Genomic DNA, 22,322 nt, shown 5'->3' on the forward strand with positions numbered 1-22,322 from the left:
GCTTGGATGTGAGCAAGTGTGAGAGAACAGCTATTGCATGCAAGGTTTGAAATTTTCCAGGATGCAGGAGGCATGACTTGCCCTGGGGAAAAGGAGTAAGTCTGTGGAGTAGAGCTTGCTCACAAGCACCCAGCTTCTAGGAGCCAACAGTGGGGCCTCCTCCAGCCTCTTGTCGCATTTCCAGCCTAGGCATACACAGGATTGGCTCTTCAGACACAAATCAAGAGCCCAGGGAATTGTTAGACCTATCAGGCAAGAAATACAGGCAGTAGAGTGTAACAGTTCTGTATGTTGAGACACTACTGAGAGGTGGGAAGACAGAGAGAGCACACAGTGGATTATTCACACCCAAATCTCAAACTGGGACCTTACATTATAAACATGCCCCAAATTGCACTTTCGTGTGGTAATTTAATAATTTCATGTTTGCCTGATGCAGTCAAACGTGATCAAACAAAAATTAAACTGGTGATGGGAAGGAAAAGATGAGAAAGGTGGGATTCTGAGCCTCTTCCTCTACATTTATTTTCTCAAATCGGAAATCTAAAACTGTCCTTTACCATACCTCCTGCCCACTCCCATACACCAAATCCCACCAATTCTGCCTCCCATCACCTTCCAGCCACTGCCAGCACCCTGAGGTAGATGGCCTTTCTGGCCTATGCATTTATCTCTGTTTTTAGTCCCACTCACCCCTCCAGCCCATTCTCTACACCAGTGTCCAAATGACTTCTCAAACCCAGGCATCTGATCCTACTTCTCTCTGGCTTCAACAGCTACCCACTGATTCTTCTAGAACAAAGTCCCCTGCTGCCTGGCCCCTAGCAACAATGCAACAAATAGTCATTGAATAAGTGAACGTTTTGATTTTACATCATTTCTATGTACGCTACTCCGTTTTGAGTCAGGATAAACCTCTGAGCTGAGTATCAAAAAGCACAGTTCTTGTCAATCATTAAACTAAAAAGGCAGAAACAAACAACATCCATTTCATCTTACGATTTTGATACAATAAATAATAAAAGTTGCAGATTCATAGTCATCCATTTTGATTATGACATTTTAATTCATAGAACTCATGCAGATTTGTACCTATGATTGTATTTTCATTTTACAGGAATTCGCCATCATGAAAGTTATATTGTGTTAAATAATTGCCCTCTATTAAATACTTGCCCCATAAGTGGAACAGGAAAAGGGTTATAATGAATCACTAACTTCAGCAGATCATGTAGGTGACCTCGATGCCTCTGAATCAGCTCTGCAACTAGGACTTCAAGGTAAAACATATGTGTCATACCATCAATTATGAATATTTTAATTCAAGAGATATGCTCCGAGGTAATTCGCTGTCTGGGATGTCTTAAGCAGAATTAAATACTGTATACATCCCCCATACTGAGGTGAATTATCTTTTTATTTTTTTTCCACAATGAAAATAGATTTTTATCAACTTTCACAAGCAGAGGCAAAAATTACTCCTACCAAATACTAACGATACTCACAGGACACAGCAATATTGTCTGATAAGCTTAGCCAGTCTTAAAATACCCCACCCACCAAAACTCAATAGAACATAACAATACCATCTGCTAAGATATCTTACAATTGGAAAATATCTTTATCTTTGGATCCTGTTTATGATAACTGGTATTCTTTTTTTGTGTTTTTATGGAGTAGAATCTGGCAATCTTTTCAGGGGTAGTATCTGCCTTGGCACCTGGCTCAGAAAGATTTTCTTTTCTTCAGTCCCTGCATGTGCTCACCCTTATCCTCTGAGAACACTTATTTTATCTTCCTCACATTAATCTTCATCTTAGCTATGAACTTATTTTTGTATAGAATATATAGAATAAGGCTGGTGTTATTTTTTCTTCAAATGATGAGTTGTTGGCCCAAATAGATTTGTTAAATGATTCTTACATACCTTTGACTTTATGTTTTAACTTTCCATAATTTTCCACTGATTTTTCTATTTATGTTTGTAATATTTCAATATCCAACAAGATAAGGTCAACTACCTTTTAGTGAAAGGAAAATGTTTAAGTTAGTCTGTTTAAGTCATTACTTGTGTTTGCAATGCTTTTGTTTTGAGATGGAGTCTTGAAAGCTCTGTTCCCTGGGCTGGAGTACAGTGGTGTGATCTTGGCTCACTGCAACCTCTGCCTCCCAGGTTCAACCAATTTTCTTGCCTCAGCCTCCCAAGTAGCCGGAATTACAGGCACACGCTACCACCCCCGGCTAATTTTTTGTGTTTTTAGTAGAGAAGGGGTTTCACTGTGCTGGCCAGGCTGGTCTCAAACTCCTGACCTCGTGATCCACCCACCTCGACCTCCCAAGGGCTGGGATTACAAGCATGATGCAACGTTTTAATATCTGACAACACAAGTTCTACTTCCTTTCACCGAAATTTTCCAATTTATAGTTTGTATTTTATAGTTTTATCAGCCTGTTTCTAATTCCTTATTTTCTTGATGTGTATTCCAGCTTCTGTTCTTGATTTGTCATCTTAGAGTTACGTTTATTTTGTTAGCCTTTCAAAGGACTAATTCCACTTTAACTTATTAATTTTTTGGTATAATTTATTGTCGCATTCCTTAATTTCTGCTTTTAACCTTGATATCCCTTTCTCCTCCTATCCATAGATTGGACTTTCCTGGCTTCTTGCGTAGATGCTCATTTTCTTTATCTTTTCTTGTGTAACATAAAAGCATTTAAACCAACTGCTTTTTCCCCTGAGTATGGTTTTACGTCTCCGTGACTTTAGTGTATAATGTGCTCATTGTCATTAATTTCTATGTAGTGTCTAAACGTAGTTTTGATTTCCTCTCTTTGACTTGAATTACTCAACATAAATCTTTCTAATTTTTCAAGTAGTTAAATTGTGATATACCTTTTCAATTATTTTAGAACTCTTTGAGTTGTGGAGAGAATGCGGTCTATGTAATTTCTGCTTTTAGCAATGTAGTGAAATGAACTTCATTGTTTCTCTAGACTGTTGACCCTTGAACAACACAGGTTTCAACTGCACTGGTCTACGGACTTTCTTCCACCTCTGCCACCCGAAGAACAGCAAGACCAACCCATCTTCTTCCTCACCCTCCTCAGCCTACTCAATGTGAAGATGATGAGGATGAAGACCTTTATGATGATCCTCTTCCATTTAATGAATTGTAAATATATTTTCCTTATGGTTTTCTTAATAACATTTTCTTTTCACTAGCTTACTTCATTGTAAGGATGCAGTGTATAATATACATTACATACAAAACATGTGCTAACCAACTGTTTGTGCTACTGTTAAGGTTTCCGGTTAATAGTAGGCTCTTGGTTAAGTTTCTGGGGAGTCAAAAATTATACGTGGATTTTTGCCTGCATTGTGGAGTTGGCACCCTAACCCCTACATTTTTAAAGGGTCAACTGTAAATACATATCTACATATTACATCTACATAAATCGATATGTTCTTATACATAAAATGTATTTGGTCTGTAGCATGCACTTGTATTAATATTTTATCAATAATATTAAAGAAATTTGAAATATTTTAAATATTTAAGCATTGTAAATACCATTTTAATAGTAAAATAATAAACAGGTTGTATATAAATAAATTAACAAAACTCCTACTTTCCAGTAGTATTTATTCCAACAGCCCGCTGTTAGAAATCTCTTCATACAGAGCACTGTGATTAAAAATACCCTTGTTTCCTTTTTTTTTTAAATAATATATTCCTAAGAGTGGAATCACTGAATCAAAAGTTGTAAGCACCTTTAAGGATCACTTCTAACCAACAATTTGAGAGAGTGGTCTTTGGATTCAGTCCTCACCAAGAGGTAATGAGGTTTTTTAAAAATACATTTTTATCTCTGACAGTTTAATGAAATAAAAGATAAAATCCCAATTTAAATGCATGTATTTTATTATTAATTGATCTCATCTTTCCCATACCTTTCTAAATTATTTTTATTGCTTCTTCTGAGAACAATCTAGGCCAGTCATGAGTTTTAACCAGATATTTAAATTTTTCTTTGTATCTGTTCATCATGTCACATTCCTGTTATAATATTGCTTCCATTTCATGCCTCTTTGGGTTAGGCAGAAATTCCAAATCAACATTAAAAAATACTATTTAATGTGGGAATCCTCTTGATAGTCCTGATTTCTAAGTACAATGACTTAAACATCAGCATACTCTGATGCTCACAAATATTAATACTGTTATCATGAAAAAGACAGTTTTATTTTTAAATCACGAATGAGTGGTGAACTTTATCATAATTTCTATATATCCATGGAGATTATTACCTACTGACTGGCTACGTTTTTATGTTGAATCATAGGAAAATGTCAATCTTTGACCATTTTTTAACGTAGAAAATATGGTAATTTTATATTGTTCAACCTAACATATTAAATGCCACACTAAATATTAAACCATCTTTGCATTGAAGATACAACTTATACCTGGTTATGGAGGTCAATTCTTTAAGTGCCCTCTTAAATTCAGTTTGTCAATGTTTCTACATGGGATTTTGTATCTACATTCATGAGTTAGCTTTGGCTGGGTGTTCTTTATTCAATCTTTGTTAAAGGTAATTTGCATAAGACATTAAGACTGTTATAAAGTGACAGGTACCACCACAAACATTACCCATGCTGGCACTGAGCCACAGGTACAGCTTGTTCTTCTGCCAAGCAGGAAACTATACTCAAAGACCATTACAAATGATTGCTCATTAAGCCAGTTCACATCTTTTCTTTGAAGCTCATTAGCACGGAGACACCAAACTCTCTTGACGTCCTTGTTATCCAGTGGCTCTACTCTCCTGCTCCAAAGCAGCCTTTCCCTTTGTTAGTGAGCAGTGCCACCTTACCAGCGGTGCCCAGCCAAAACCTCCCTTCTGCAATAGAAATTAAGTTTGAGAATGTCCAGGCATCCAAATGCCAAGGCTTCATCCACAGCCACCATGGCTGGCCCTTCTTCACTATTGCAACAGCTGTCCTGAGAATTCACTCTGATGCTCATTGGAAGCCCTTGTTCCAAGAAGCAGGTGCCTGACTACGCTCCTTTCTCCAGATCTGTTAAAATAGCATCCTATCAAAAGCAACCTCCCTTAGGAGATGAGGCCAAAGACCTCTGTCTTATCTCACACTTAAATTATTTTTTCTCTTTGCTTAATTCAAGTTCCATTTTGTGAAGGGGCCTTTAAGCTCAAACAGCTCCTTTTTTCATGATCTAGGACACTCAAAGCTGTATTCTAATAATTACATTTATGATATTTGAAAGTCCAAGCTATGCCTTATTCATCTTCTTGTTCTTTCAGGCCCTCCTAGTATCTACAGCACAGGTCCCAGTAAATGCTCTCTGGATTCAAAGTACTAACATAATCATATTTTTCAAAGGCAAGGTAATGGGATGGAAAGACTGGGACCTCAGAATGCTGCAGATCTTCCTGGAAATCCCAGCTTCACTGTGTGACTTCGTCTAAGTGACTCAAGCTCTCTGAGTGTCTGTTTTTACTTTTGCAATCTGGACTAATCAGATTCCTGACAGCTCTCAAGAAGCATGCAAACATAATTTATATAAAATTTGAGGAGGGCAAGCACTCTCCTCCCCTTATCTTCTCCCTCATTATTATATCCTATAAAGAACCCCAGAAAACTACAGAAGACCTGTGCATTGCTCAGATCCCAAGGGCAAAACTGTAACTACCTGTGAGTATCAATGTAAAACCACTAGCAAATGTTCTATGTGGATCTAAATGCCCTAAGGAAGGAAGCAAACAAAAGTCCTTCAAGCCCACTGGTCATCTCACACTGTCTATGCCATTTACAAGCCGTCTGAGGACAGCCTGGACACTGTACTGGGAAACAGTGGGCAGCACCACAGATGCCTATAAGGGGGATGAGACACCTTGTCCCAAAAATCACAGAGGCCCACCCCGACCACCTGGCCATCCTCTCTCAGAGCCTCCTCCATCTCAGCTCAGTAGCCCAGCTTTCTAAATTGATTTCTGCATCAATTTTTAGGGGCTGGGCGCGGTGGCTCAAGCCTGTAATCCAGCACTTTGGGAGGCCGAGGGGGGTGGATCACAAGGTCAAGAGATCGAGACCATCCTGGTCAACATGGTGAAACCCCGTCTCTACTAAAAATACAAAAAAAAAAAAAAATTAGCTGGGCACGGTGGTGCGTGCCTGTAATCCCAGCTACTCAGGATGCTGAAGCAGGAGAATTGCCTGAACCCAGGAAGCGGAGGTTGCAGTGAGCCGAGATTGCGCCATTGCACTCCAGCCTGGGTAACAAGAGCGAAACTCCGTCTCAAAAAAAAAAAACTTGCCACAAACTTTGTCGCTGGAAACAACACAAACTATTTGTTCTGGAGGCCGGAAGTTTGAAATGGGTCTTACCAGGCTAACATCAAGCTGGCAGCAGGGCTGTGCTCTTGCTGGAAGCTCTAGAGAGGTATCCTTCCACTGCCCTTTCTAGTTTCTAAAGGCCGCTCACATTCCTTGGCTCATGGCCCTGCATCACTCTGACCTCTGCTTCATGGTCACATCTCCTTCTCTGACTCACTTGCCTCCTTCTTGCTTTTATAGTAACCCCTGTGATTACAGTGAGCCCACCCAAACAATCCAGAAAAATCTCCCTAGCTCAAGATCCTGAACTGTACTACATCCGCAAAGTCTCTTTTGCCAAGTAAGACAAGATATTTAAAAATTCCAGAAACTAGGATGAAGACACTTTTGAGAGTGCATTATTCTGCCTACCACCCTGAAATGGGTTTCAAGACATTGACATGACACCCTGAAATGATGCACCAAGAACACTGCTTCACTTCGACGGTATTCCCGCTGAAATTGTGCAGCCGGAATCAGGGAATCATAAGGAAACAGACATCCCCAAATTAAGGGACATTCTACAAAATTACTGGTCTATCGTCTTCAAAAAGTCAATATCCTGGCCCAATGGAAGGCTGAAAATGACCTGAGAGAAAAGAAAACTAAAAGGATATGGTGTTGTAAAGGACACAACTGGCAACACCTGAATCAGGTCCGGAGAGTTGGTGATAGTACCAGATCTATTTCCTAATCGCAAATATTGAACCTATTTTATGGCAGGTGGATCACCTGAGGTCAGGAGTTCGAGACCAGCCTGGCCAACACGGTGAAACCCCTTCTCTACTAAAAATACAAAAATTAGCTGAGCATGGTGGCAGGTTACTGTTATCCCTGCTCCTCAGGAGGCTGAGGCAAGAGAATCGCTTGAACCAGGAGGTGGAGGGCACAGTGAGCCAAAATTGTACTGCTGCACTCCACCCTGGGTGATGGAATGAGACTCTATCTCCGAAAGAAAAAAAAAATGCCAAAATAAAAAGTTAAAATCAAGGCAGAAACTATCACATAAAAATCACATTAAGAAACAAATTCTCATTTCTCAGAATTTCAAAGCAAAGAAAGAGGCTATATGAACCAGCTTTGAAATTCTTTTCTATTCTCTCATCCTCTTTTGGACTCCATGGGTGCCAGATCCTTCCTAGCACCTGAGCCATATTTGGTAGTAAGCTAGGTACATGCTACAGCTATAAATGTACATGCTTAGATGGTGGCTTAAAACAGTGGCTGGTTTCTAACGCCCCTAGACTAGGCACATGAAGTTACATGGAGTGTGCAGAAGAAGGGCCAGGCCTCCACATCTATCTTCCATGAAGGTTCTGAAACCCAGCATGCCAAGGGCTTGAAAGATCCCGTGTGGCAGCTCACTGCTACACCAAGCATCACAGCTCCAGCCCTCCCTGCTCACAGTCTGCTCATTTACGTGACACCTCCCTGAGGCCTCAAAGGATTACTAGGTCCCAGAGTACACAATGCTACCAATCCAGCTAAAATGCTACCAATCCAGTCTGTATTCAGACCCTGCTCTCATCCTGGAAGCAAAAACAAGAAAAGAGATGCACATTTTGACAAATCTGACAAACATGTGAGTGTGTAATTCATCACACATGATGTCCTTTCTCCTCAGTGAACACAGGATGGAGCAGAAAGAATTTAGGTTATATGGCAGCAATAATTACAGCAAAAGAATTATATCCCATACTGATTAAGATGTTGAGAGAGTTTCCAGAATGCTTCAAGAAATAGGCACCCTGTCTGGGATGGGATGATGTGGTCATTTATGAAAACCACATCCGGGGAAGATGAGGGGTCCTCATTCACCTGTGCATTAACATCTTTGTAAATAAAAGAGGAGATTTTTGCACTGTCTCCAACAAAATGCACACAGAAACAATGCACAGTAAACAGATCTAGAAAATGAAGAATAATCATACATTGGGCAGGCAAGCAAATTTTGACTATCCAATCATAGCAGGACAGATTGCAACAAGGGTAAAGGACAAGGTGAAAACCCTCCTATCCCCCAACCCAGAGCTTCTGGAACTTCGATAAGCCCAGCATGTCTGTGAACTAGGAGATGCTTGTGTGCTGATGTGGCATAGAGAGAGGATATATGCAAGAATGAGGATGAGCACACAGTGTCCCAGCCCTGCACACAGCAGGTGAGGGCACGGGATGAATCTATTGGCCTGGGCTGGGATCCTAGGTCAGCCATGTTTTGCTCATATGAGTAGAATAGATTACTTCCACCCATGGAGCCTCAGCTTCTTCAATAACTACCTCCCAAGGTTCCTGATAACTGGAAGAGTCCAGCTTTTATTTTTATTGCCAGGAATCCAGCCTGTTGTAAAAGCTTTACACCAAACCAACTACGTTCCCTCTTCAATCCCCGCTCAGCCTTGGGAGGACTGACTTTGTCATCTAAGGCAAATGATGGCCTGTTCAAAGTTCTTTTTTCTCACTCTTTTCTTCTCAGGCTGTCTCTAAGAATAGCATTTTCCTTCATTCTTTTTCCTCATAGTTTTCATTATTTGGAGGTACAAAGTGATTAGTCAAAACAGACGATCATTTTTATTCCCTCCATCCTTCATAAAAATGACAAAGGATCAACAGTGATTCATTTGGAAATTAGTGAAGATTAATGAAAGATATTTATCACTTAAACACAAATTCCTGTGGCAGAGATCAAACAATTAGCTTTTCTTCAGTGACGTCTGAAGCCTTTCGGGGTGTTGATCCCATAGTAAGTATGGCCCCGGAACCAGAAAGGCCTAGACAGAGGATAAACTGTTATACAGTAAAAAGGCAGAGCCACTCAAAACAGAAAGGGTGGGAGAAGGGGAAAGAGAAAGGTGAAGGGGCCAGAGGAACATGGCTTAAAGTTTGGGTATTGAGAGACAAGGCTAGGGGAAGAGATGGGTTTTTAAGGGCTACACTGCCATGACACATGAAACGATGAAGAAGAGATGAGATGGAAAGCATCTCTAGAACACTCTGCTGTATATTAGTCAATGTACTTCCCCTTTGGGTCCCTTTTTGAGAACCTTCAGCAGAGACTTCTGCACCTTTCTAAGGCTTCTGTGGAAGTCACACTCGGCTCTCTATGAAAACATAAAGGCAGAGTCCATTTAATATTTTTTTTATTTTAGAATTTTGATCCAATATTCACTGGGGACTTATAATGTTGTTATTATTATTATTATTTTGAGATGAAATTTCGCTCTTGTGACCCAAGCTGAAATGCAATGGCACAATCTCAGCTCACTGCAACCTCCGCCTCCTCAGTTCAAGCAATTCTCCTGCCTCAGCCTCCCAAGTATCTGGGATTACAGGCGCCGGCCACCATACCTAGCTGATTTTTAAAAATATTTTAAGTAGAGGCAGGTTTTGCCCTGTTGGCCAGGCTGGTCTCAAACTCCTGACTTCAGGTGATCCACCTACCTCAGCCTCCCAAAGTGCTGGGATTACAGGTGTGAGCCACTGCGTCCGACCTTTATAATGTTATTTTGAGTGCTTGAAGCCTAAATTGGTAGGAAAGAAGGCCCCTCAGCACAAGTCTATAGCTGTCCCTCATATGCACGACCTCACTAACTCCTCACAACTGTGTGGTGTAGGAAACACTCATGTCCTTGCATTACAAATCAAGAAAGACCTGCTCAGGGAGATTGTGGAACTCATGCAAGCCTGAACAGTAAATGCAAGAGCTGGGACTCAAACCCAGATCAGTACAAGTCCAGCCTCCATGCTTTGGGTTTTGGGGCTTTTTTTTGTTTTGCTTTAAAAACCAATTGTGGCGAAATTCAAATTACATGAAATTCACCATTGTAACCCTTTTAAAATGTGTAACTCAGGGGTATTTAGGGCATTCAAACTATTGTGCAACCGTCACCACTGTCTAGCTCCAGAACATTTTCATCACCCCAAAAAAGAACCCTGTATTCATTAGGCAGTGAGTCCCTATTTCTCCCTCTCCACAGTTCCCGGCAAACACTAATCTGATTTCTGTCTTTATGGATTTGTCACATATGTGGCCTTTGGTGACTACTCCTTTCACTTAGCATGTTTTCTACATTTATCCATATTGTGGCATGTCTCAGAACATCAACCTCTCTTTTTTTTTTCTTTTTTTTGAGACATGGTCTCAATCTGTCACCCAGAAGAGAACGCAATGGTGCAATCTCAGCTCACCATAGCCTCAAACTCCCAGGCTCAAGTCATCCTCCTGCCTTAGCCTCCCCAGTAGCTGGGCCCACAGGCATACCTGGCTAATTTTTTAAAATTTTTTGTAGAGACAGTGTCTCGCTATATTTCCCAGGCTGGTCTTGAACTTTTGGCCTCAAGCAATCCTCCTGCTTTGGCCTCCCAAAGCACTAGGATTACAGGTATGAGCCACCGTGCCAGGCCAATCATTCCTTTTTAAGGCTAAATAATATTCCACTGTTGGAATTTTCACATTTTCTTTCTCTTTCCTCAGTGAATGAACATTTGTGGTTTCCACCTTTGACTATTATAAATAAAGCTGCTGTGAACATTCAAGTCCCAGCTTTTGTTTGAACACTTGTTTTCAACTCCTTTGAGAAATCCCATGTTTTGCATCATTATAGTGTCCAACTCTTCAAAATGTGACTAATTCCCATGACAACCACCTAGCTTCGAGGTATCCAAGGAGGCTCAGAAAAGCATTTATTAATGGAGAAGATGACTTAGCAATGACACATTCAGAGAAACGCCCTAAATTCTACCAACTGAAAATTTCCCAATTTCAGTATTGATTTTTAAAGGTGTCAAATATTCATAGAAGATCTACCCAATACCAAAGCAACTAACCAGCACTTCAAATCACCTCATTTTCTTCATTATGAGTACCCATTTAACTAAATTTCCAAAGCAGAACATGTAAAACACTGACATAGTTAAATGTCTATTTGGTTATACATGAATGCTGCATGTCCATTAATGTGTAATGAATTTTGAACGCAAAGGGTAAATACCCTTTATGATTTGTCACGCTACTATCAAAGAGGCTCCAGTGGTCAAGAGCAGGAGGGTGACAGGTCCCTTCAGAGATCTTGGGACCGTCAGTGAAGCAGGACAGAGGGACAGTAGGTGGAGGAAAGGAATTGAGATAAAGAAACCAAGCAGCTCTGTTTCTACTACTGGGAAATGGTCTAATCTGCTAAGTCATCAATTTCCATGACCGCACGATAAAATGAAAGTGCATGGGGTCCAGATGCTATAAGGATAAACACAAGGAACGCTGCACAATGTTCCCAGCAATGGACTTTATTTGAATTGCGTAGACCTCTGAAGGCACTGAAAATAGGACCTGAGACTTCCAACACCCAGGCCTTTGTGGGACGAATTCCTGATGTTAAACTCCATTTGCAAAGCCTTATGAAAATTACTTAAAACATAGACCTTTCTAGCTGGGTGTGGTGGCTCACTCACCTTGGGAGGCTGAGCGGGCAGATTGCCTGAGGTCAAGAGATCAAGACCAGCCTGGCCAACATGGTAAAACCTTGTCTCTACTAAAAATACAAAAGTTAGATGGGTGTGGTGGCGGGCACCTGTGGTCCCAACTGCTCAGGAGGCTTAGGCAGGAGAACCACTTGAACCTGGGAGGTGGAGGTTGCAGTGAGCCAAGATGTTGTCACTCTACTCCAGCCTGGGCAACAGAGTGAGACTCTGTCTCCAAAAAAAAACCATAGAACTTTCTTTTAGTTTCCCCCTTGGAGAAAAGGCTGATAAAAGTCAATTCTTTTCTTTTTCTTTTTTTAAATTTGTCACATTTATTTTACTTCTCTTCTATTTTTAAATTTTTAAATATTTTTCAATTTTAATTTTTAGTAGAGATGAGGTCTCACTGTGTTGTCTGGGCTGGTCTCAAACTCCTAACCTCAAGTGATCCTCCTGCCTCAACCTCTCAAAGTGCTGGGATTACAGGCAAGCCACCTTGCCTGGCCCTTCAGCGATTTTTTTGTGGCTCTTCATAAAACCCCTGTGGTAAGAACATCTGTAGGTGTTTCTGTGCGTAAAACACAGCCTGGGTGGGGTACAGGACTATGAGTATCTGAGCATGGCTCCCAGTCGGCTTTCCCGGGTGTGGCTTCACAGTCACTGTCAGCAGCTCTGACCATCCAGCCCTTTATCTCTCTGCTCCTGGTGTCCTCATGGGCAAAACTGAAGGCAACACCCTCTCTCTCCCAGGGAAGATTAACTTAGATAATAAACAACTGCCTGGCAAGGCACCTTTCCTCTCCGCCCCCTTCTTCCACCTTCTTTTCACTGGGGAGGTCCCTGTTTTCCTAACATACTACTTTGACACCTCTTTAGGTTTTTGGGGTTCTGTAGCACACCTATTATCCTGGTCAGCTCCCCCAAAAACCCTCACACTTGAAAGGAGAAAGGCTAATAGTTTTGCCTTTGTTGTGTTATCTCCCCAATCCTCCAATATATTGATGCCAATAATTGTCACTACAGACACAAATAATCAATAGTGACATCAAACAGGAGAAAGAAAGCCAAGGGCTGCATGCAGAGGTAAGTGATAGTGGAAGGCCTGATCCCCAGACGCTGTCATCTGTGGCGTGACTCATTGTTTTAACCCACATGTGCAGCCCACATCAGCAACTGAAATGCAATGACCATGTTCTTCAACCTGTCCATTTCCCCTCAGCAAGCCCACATTGGGAATATTCCTGCGGAAGGCCTGGGAAAAAGGAGATATGAGTGTTCTGAGCAACACAATGGGCAGTTTAAATAAACTAGAATCCTTTTGTTGCTATACAAACATGCTCTACATAGTCAGTGATAAATCATCATGAGGCAAAGAGCGATATTTTAAGCCAAAGCAAAGCTTTGGTAAAAGCCCGGTGGGCTCCTGGCCCCAATCCCATTTGCTGGAAAGGTGAGATGACTGTGAGAAGAGGGTGATCATTAGATCACAAGGCGCAGGGACGGGCCGGCTGCTGAAATCAGCTCTCTGCTTTCAGGCTTGACTCGGATAAATAGAACTATTTTCAGAGCCAGCTAATAGTATCAAAGTCAGCACAAGCAGGAATATGCACGCAGCACACAGGAGGGCAGGAGCAGAGCTGGTTTGGATGAACATGGGCTCTCTCCTTCATGCAGGTTTCCTTTTATTTCTGTTTAACTTAGGTGCCAATAAAGGCCCTCAAAGCCAACCTGAAAGGCATCTGCTAAGCCGCCTCCTATGCTTGATTACACCTAGAAATCCTCCTGATTACACCTAGAAATCCTGATTACACCTAGAATCCTCCTGATCACACCTAGAAATCCTCCTGATTACACCTAGAAATCCTCCTGATTACACCTAGAATCCTCCTGATTACACCTAGAAATCCTTCTGATTACACCTAGAAATCCTCCTGATTACACCTAGAATCCTCCTGATTACACCTAGAAATTTTTCTGATTACTCCTAGAAATCCTCCTGATTACACCTAGAAATCCTCCTGATTACTACACCTAGAATCCTCCTGATTACACCTAGAATCCTCCTGCCCAAACTCAGCCACAGCGACCACTGGCTCGAAGCACTTTAGACATTTTGTCAGAAACTACTGGCACACTGTAGAGAGCCTGCGGGCACCCCAAGAATTCCACAAGGGCAGTCAGTGAAGAACTGGGTTCAAGCAATGGTCCTTCCTTATTACGCCCATTAAAAACCACATTCTCCAAATGGATGAACCAAGAGGTGCTAAGCAAAAAGATACGGGTCTAAGGCTGTCTTCTGTATGACATCAATTTTGAAAATCTCTCTCTTTTTTTAACAAAGTTGAGGCCATATTGTATAAAGTGAATATATACATTTAAAGAGTGGTTACCCTGGGTTACAGATTTTAGGTGCTTTTGTCAATGCATATGCATTACATTCACAATTGTAAAGTATCTATTTCTAAAAATGGAAATTAAGTTACAGATCACACAGAAAGTACTCAATAATCAATAATTTATCCATTCCATAAGCATTTTCCAAAAACTTACTCTGTTCAAAAACCAGTAAAAGGGGGAAAGAGTATAATCTAAAAGAAACTCAGTGGCTTGCAGAAAAGACAAATCCACAGAGGAGTACATACAAATAAAGTGCCAATTTTGTTGATATTTTATTCCAAGAAAAATATAAAACACTAGACTTGTATTATTTTAAAAATAGAAGCTACCATGTTTTGAGAACTTACTATATCCCAAGCACTATGCTAGACTTTTACTTGCACTGTCTACTAATCCTTCAGTTGTCCTTTAAGTGTTTTACAAATGCTACAAATTAGGAAAGTGAAGTTTAGGGAGGCTCCATTGCCAAATAACAAGTGATTGGAAGAGACACATTTTAAACATGGTTCTATCCATCTTAACTTGCCTAATAAATAAATAAAAAGGAATGCAATACATTTGGTAAGAGACAAAAAAAACATTTAATTTCAACTTATGAGCTCATGGAGACAAGAGTCAAGGAGTATAAAGATAGAGCAGCAGAATGAGAGAACAGAAAGGAAGAAAACCAGAAAAGTGAATGGTACCCAGACCTTAGATCAAATATCGAGTTTAACGATCCAGCAATCCCACTCTGGGTATTTATCCAAAAGAATTGAAAACAGGATCTTGAATAGCTAATTCAATATAGGAATTAGCATTTCTATATTCACTGCAGTATTATTCACAATAGACAAGAGGTGCAAACAAACCAGATGTCCATCAGTCAATAAACGGATAAAGAAAACGATACATATGTACAATGGAACATGATTCAGCCTTAAAAAAAAAAAACAGGAAATTCAGCAATATGCAAGAACATGGGTGAACCATGAAATTAAGCTAAGCAAAAGAATCCCATCACAGAAAGACAAATAAATACAGTATGAGACTCCACTCAGATGAGGTGCTGAAAACAGCCAAATTCATAGAATCACAGAGTAGCATGATGGATGCCAGGAGATGCAGGGGGAAACGGGGAGTTGCTAAGCCAGGAGCACAAAGTTTCAGTTTAGCAAGATGAATAAGTTGCAGAGATCTGCTGTACAACACTCTACCCTATAGTTCACAACACTATATTGTATACTTAGGAATTTGTTAAGAAGGCAAATCTCATGTTCAATAGTCTCACCACAATAATGTTTTTGCGGGAGGTAAACATCTCTTATCTGGACAGTGAGACCATATTTGTTCTCCAAGATTGTGAATATATGACTCACCCCTGAATACCACTCTAATTGCTAAACCTTCAGTCTCCATTGTGGAAGGCATAGCCACACGAGGAACTACCCTTTTGATTTCTGTACCCTGGCTGGAACCATAATTCCACATCTATTATTTGCAGCAGCCCGTGAGAAATTAAACCAAGAGTTGAGTTCAACCCACTCATCACACATCCTTATACCTAACTTTTCCTGCTTACATTAGCTCATCTTGCCCACAGGTGTCTCAAATATTTTTCCTGTGCATGGGACTCAGAAGGTTTCATTAATTTCCTATACAATAAATGTCAGTAATAGGAGCTAATTATTAAAACCTTGATTTTACTGACAAGATAGCTAAATCACAGGAAAAGAGATAAAACTGAGTGTCAGTCCCTAAACAGGGTCTGTCTACACAGCTTTGTAAGTGGGCTAAGTAAAAGACCCAGGTCTAAGGACCCACCTCTGATTGCTCACTTCTGTTCCAGCTCTAACATTCTAAGTTCAATAAACACTGCTAAGACTGATTTTTGTTTTGTCTTTTACAACCATCACTGTGAAAACGCCACTGAAGTTTCACAGGGGGCTTTGGAGCTTAAATAGAGAGCAAGGCTGGGGTCTTTTACATCTTACCCACAGAATAAAGTTTTTTCCTACAGCCTGAACAGTTTTCTCAAAGGGCATCAGAAGCATCGATATGGAGAGAGGATCCATATGAAAGAAGAGCGGAAGAAAAAATATCTTTCTCTCTTGGTCTTACCTAAAGATGGTTCTCTGCAAGAAGAAGAATCAGGGTTTTTCAAAAGATCCAATGGGTCTGTTTCCCCATGCTGAAAATGAGGGTACCAGAGAGCCAGGAGATGATGTCAAATGGTCTGTCTCCATCTGTGGTTCTGGGACACCTCTTCAGAACACTTGGGTGTGACCAAAGGAAACATGTGCTATATACTAGATGTTCTCAGTTTAAACAAGGTGCTCCCCATTTGGTTCAAATAGATATGTGGGTTATACATTTAGATCCTCTTTTATGCTATCTATTCTAAAGAAAGGTTAAAAGCATATAAATATAGCCCTGATTTGCCACCTTGAGAAAGACACTTAAATCCAAAGAAAATAAAAATAGCTACCACTTACATCCTATGGAAATACTACATACTGTGGCAATACTTAAAATATTAGCTCTGACTAAAACTGCAAACTGAAAAAAAAAAGCATCATTTTCTGCATTTTGCTAAAGTGGAAACATTGGTTCAGAGAGACTTGCACAAGACCACACAGCTGAGAAGTGAGAAGGTCGGGATTTGAATCCATAATTGACTCATTCCAAAGCTCTTCCCATCACTCTGAACTGCTTCTAAATAAATTGTTTCAAAGTATTTCTGCAATTCTAGCACCACAGCTTATCTTTTACCAAAGATAACCTTTCTAAAAGGTCTTGGCCAACTCCAAATAGTCCCCTTATAGCATCATCACACCTACCATGGCATAGGACCCAATACAGGTAAAACTTTCACCTCACAATTCAAGTAGAAATACTGCCCAGGGGCCAAACCTCAAAGCCATCCATTAATATACTCTGTACTGAGGTGGTTGCCTTCCAACTAATTAGATTAAAAGTACCTGACAATGCTTCCAAGGAGATCTTAACTAAAGAGATCAATCTTTTAAACAGATAATTGGGATAATTTCTAAACAATCAAACACCTGTAAATTATCCCCTTGTTATGAGCTGAGAGTGTCTCTCCACTGTGCTTGAATCATCTCTGGACCTTCCCTAAAATGCTGTCCACTTTGACAGTACACATCCACAGACAGAGGGCGCAAAATAAATTTTTACAAATCAAAGTATATTCTTAAGTTGAACTCCATGAGATTGCTGATATTTGACAAATTTTGATTCACAAAAAAATGGCAATTCAAATAGTTCAAAGTAAACCTTAGGACATAGGTTCAGTTGCAGAAATAAAAGCCAAAAAAAGAAAAAAACAAAAAAAAAACAGCAGCTTCTGTAGCAATAGAAATCTCCTTCTCCCTCATCCAGCTGTGCTAGCGTCAGGAGCCCAGGCTCCTCCATGCCCATATTCCTGCTGTACTCAACATGTGACAGGGCAGCAGTCCACCCCATAGTCTAAAGGTCACCACTCCACCTCCACCATGACATCCACATCCAAAGCCTGAGAAAGAAAGAGGACGCAGTGGGACACAAACCTCTCCCCTTAGGATCAAGACCTAGACGTTTTCTATGCACCTTCTGCACATCTAGCCACAAGTGATGCTGGGAAATGCTATCTTTCACTGGGTAGTCATATCCCAGCAAAAGTCAGAGTTCTATTACTAAATGAAAAGGGAGAAATTAATACTGGGCCAACATGCAATCTCTGTCATACAGTAAAGGAAAGAATTGCAACTGGCATACAATGCTGCAGAGTTTCCAAGATGGATCATGTAAAATTAACTGAACTGGAAAGCTCTGGAAAAGCATCTGGAAAGATGAAAATTGAGTTATTGAAGTAAGCTTAAATTAAGTGGAAGTCAGAACTCTTGGCATATGGAAGTTGCTAAGAAGCAGAGATAGAACATACATGAGTTCTCTGATGGCTTGGGAAACATCTGTCTTTTGTAGATACCGGCCCCTTGCCAACTGGTGGAGGACATGCATGCAGGATTTGCTCTCATCTTTCTCAGTTTGTAAGGTCATATTTGGAGGCACATCTTTTTCTTATTTCTGGTGCTTAACTTAGGATGGACTATAAAGGTTTTGTAATATGTTCATCTTGTAAGAAATGAAATGAACTCAGATCCTTAATAATTCTTTATAATTTTTCCAAATCATCTTTCAAGGCACTAAGACCCCCAGGTACCAGTGCCCCTTTCCCAGATCCCACAAGACCTTAAGCATCATATTTATCAAAGCAGTTTAAGTTGCTGGGATACAAGTGCTGTGCAACCAGAAAGAGCTGACCGTCACATCAGTTTGCCCCACTTTAGAAAAGTCCAGCATATTAAAGAAAACCCTCCACAAAGTCAAAAAGAAGGTAACTGGAAGGTCCCAGTGATATAAATAAAATGATGCATAAAGCAATGAATGAAACATAAGGCATAAAGCCTTTCCAGGTACCAGACCACTTGGAATTTCTCCCCTACCCTTGGCCACGACATGATCCCCGACATTTTCTCAACTCAATATTGCAGAAGTACTTCACCAGAACTGATGAAAAGAACATTGCACTGCAAAGTCAAATGAGACTTCCAAGATGAATTCCATAATTAACTAGCTAAGGAGTCTCAAGCAAATTGCCTAAGCTTTCAACTCCGTGTTTCAGTCTGTTCATCTGTAAAACAGGGATAATAATGGCACCCACTTCATAAGTTCGCTAGGAGGATGAAGTGGGTTAATATACGGGACTGCTCATAACAGAGCCTAACAGAGGGGAAGTACACAATTCTTTATTCAAACTGGACTTGGGACAAGAATTAAGATATCTTGAGTGCAAATTTTCCATAACCCTTCATTAAGGCTAAAAAGGGAGATAAAACCTGGAAGCCCCAGCTCATAGAGCCCTCCTTCCCAAAGTGAAATGACAGTGCCCCCTTCACCCAAGATGCCTGGCAAGCTCTGCTGCAGGAAGATATAACAGAGGAAGAAGAAAGCCTTCCCCTCTGCAGAAAAAGAGAAACAAAAGTGTAAGAAAATGTGCCCTAATTTTCTCCTCTCCTCCCTGAGAAGTGAGGATTAATCAGGGTAAAGGGGAGCTACAGCCTTTATGCCCCACTGAACACTCTGGAAAGATCACTTCTTGGGCTGCCTCACTCACCAGCCTAGGGCACAGTTATATCACTGTAGCTGCACAGGGTAGACAGGCTAAGAAGACCTGAAGTTGAGATTAGCCCAGCTGCCCTTAATACTCATGTAGTGAAGAAACAGCAGGCTAGCTGCTGTAGCAGTGCCCACGTGGCTCTGTAGCAAGGGCTGGGGATCAGAGCCCAATATCAGCGCAGCCAGATGGCAGAGCAGCCAAGGTGAGCCTGAGCCAGTGGGTGTGTGCCATGCCACTGGCTCCTGCTAGAGCCAAAGATGGAGATCATGAGTCAGTGAATCACAAATATATGCAGCAGGGAACACCACTCTCCCAGAGGACAGGAGGCAGAATACAGCACACCAAACAACCTCTGACACCACGAGACTATCTTACCGCAATCCTCCCCCCGATCATGTACACAGACACCATGTGTGCATTCCCTCTGCACCAGCAAGTCATAGGCTGAGTTTAAAATGGTGATACTCACCCACCTGATTTAAACACAAAATATGAAATGTCCCTATGATTATGACTAAGATATATAAAGATAAAATCAATCATTCATTAAATAAATATGAGTCCTATGGGGAGACAGGAGTGAAAAAAATGCAACTCGGTTAGCAAAATCCAACTGAAAATACAGGCTTTCTAAACTCTCACAACTGCGGATAGGGACATAAATACGATACAACTTTGGAAAACGGTTTGGCATCATCTCTAAAAGCCAAACAGGGCCTACCCTAATGAATCAGTCATTCTACTCTCAGTATTAACCCAAGATAAACAAGCGGCGCTGTCCACCAATAGACGTGTACAGGATGTGTACAGCAGCTTTACTCAGCATAGCCTAATACTGGAAACAGACAAAATGCCTCACAAGTGAAGAACAGATAAATTAATTGTGGGATATTGTACACTATGATATAATTTATCAATAAGAAAAGAATAAACTGCTATACATGGCAATATGGATGAACCTCAATACATGATGGGGAGCAAAAGAAGTAAAATTCATAAGGGTACAGACTATATGATTCCATTTATGCAAGGTTCAAAAACAAATGAAATTGGGTTACAATCAGAATAGTGGCTACCCAGTAGTAGGAAGGGACAGAGGAGAAGAGGCATTAGCTGGGAAGAGGCATGAAGCAGTTAATGGATTCTGAAATTGCCCCATGACTTCATCTGAGGAGCAGTAACTCAGGACAGAGATAAGACATAGATAGACATAGAGATAAATACAGATAACGCAGATGTAGATACAGATTTTGATTTAGAACTATTTTACATAAAATTTTGACATATATAAAAATGTATGAAGCTATAGAGCTGAGATTTTTGCTACTTACTACATGTATTTCATACCTCCTTATAAAAGCTTCAAAAAAACACACAGACTTTCTACTTCAATTTGAGGAAGTGAGGAATGTCATCAATATTACTGTGTTACCCCAAGGGATCTGCTCTATAAACAACTCTACAGGGCCTCATCTAATGTACTCTGGAGATAAATACAGACTCCCCCCGGTCACCTCTGATAGAGGGTTCCTCCCCATTTACCTGGGCCACCTCTACACAAAGATCTCTAGTTGCGTGAAATGGACAACCAGAAAAAGTTGTAGACTGCAGGGACTTGAAAACTGAATTACCTCAAGAAATTTTATTATTCCTTAAATAACAGATCAAAATAATTATTTTAGAGATGTGTGATAAGTAACGCAGAAGGCGTGCACCACACATTTATTTTGAAACTATCACAATACTTGGGCCCAATTCTGAGGGAGCTAGATAATCTGAGTCTTCAGGGGCAAAGACCATAACCAAACCCACAATAAATCATGCTGGGTGCCCACGTGCCAGCACCTCTGCCCTCTACCGATGACTTAATTTTCCTTCCTGCTCTTTAAATGTTTTAGAAATATTTAAGCCAAGACTCCCTTAATACTTTAGACTCATTGACGTTTATGCTTTTTAAGTCACAGATCTTTTTGAAAATCTGATAGAAGTTACAGGCACCCAGAACAAAGGTATAAAATGTTGAATATATGTTGAGGTATCATATGTAACACTTAGTAGCTCCTAACTATGGAACTGTAAAACTATTAAGGGAGTAGGAAACATTTCCTCACAATACAAACCATATAGCAGAAAGTAAGTGTACATTTATTTATGCTAAGGCTAAAAACTAATTGGTTCCTTATATTACTTTATGTTTAGGGGAGTTATGCTTAATAAATGTACTAGTATCACTAGGCATTTCCTACTATGATCTCGCCTTATTATTTAATGAGCAAATGAGCTAATAATTGTTTATTAAAGAGTCCATTTCATAAGAAAAATATATTTTTGAAATATGCTACAACAACATAAATTAATGCAAAAGACGGTGTAAATCTATTATTGCTTATAATTCATTATAATTCTATCTGATTTCAAAGAGTTGCATAAAGCAATAATTATAAAACTTGTTGATGAACATAAAATATATAAACATGTGAGGTGTCTGACAATCACAGTACAACAAAAGAGAGAGAAAATGGAGCTACACAGGAGAAAAATGTTAAATACTACTGAAATTGAGTTAGTACTAATCTGACCTCTATTGTGACAAACATAGATGCTAACTGTAATCCCAGGGCAACGACTAAGAACATAACTCAAAAACTGTTTGTGAAAGAAACAACAAGGGGATTAAAAGGCCATACTAGAATATCTATTTAACACCAAAAGGCAGGAATGAAAAGTAGAGCAACAAATAGAAATAAGATACACAAGACAAACATAAATCCTGCCTTTCAGGTAATTATGTAAAATGTAAATAGATTTTTTTTTTTGAGACAGAGTCTTACTCTGTCGCCAGGCGCCAGGCTGAAGTGCAGTGGTATGATCTCAGCTCGCTGCAACTTCCACCTCCCGAGTTCAAGCAGTTCT

The 22,322-nt window shown here is 40.3% G+C and overlaps 1 protein-coding gene and 1 long non-coding RNA gene across 5 annotated transcripts in view; both read right to left on the reverse strand.

Moving 5' to 3' along the window:
• The window catches only part of AMPH (amphiphysin), a 234,236-nt gene that overhangs the window by 198,904 nt on the left and 13,010 nt on the right, over positions 1–22,322 (reverse strand). The window lies entirely within an intron of this gene.
• Positions 1,409–21,751, reverse strand: LOC144578248 (uncharacterized). The gene is made up of 2 exons (XR_013523680.1): positions 13,886–21,751; positions 1,409–13,816 (listed from the first exon to the last, which is right to left on the reverse strand). It is a non-coding gene; the product is annotated as an uncharacterized LOC144578248 (long non-coding RNA).

The sequence above is a fragment of the Callithrix jacchus genome, chromosome 11 (assembly GCF_049354715.1).
Source record: "Callithrix jacchus isolate 240 chromosome 11, calJac240_pri, whole genome shotgun sequence".
NCBI lineage: Eukaryota > Metazoa > Chordata > Mammalia > Primates > Cebidae > Callithrix > Callithrix jacchus.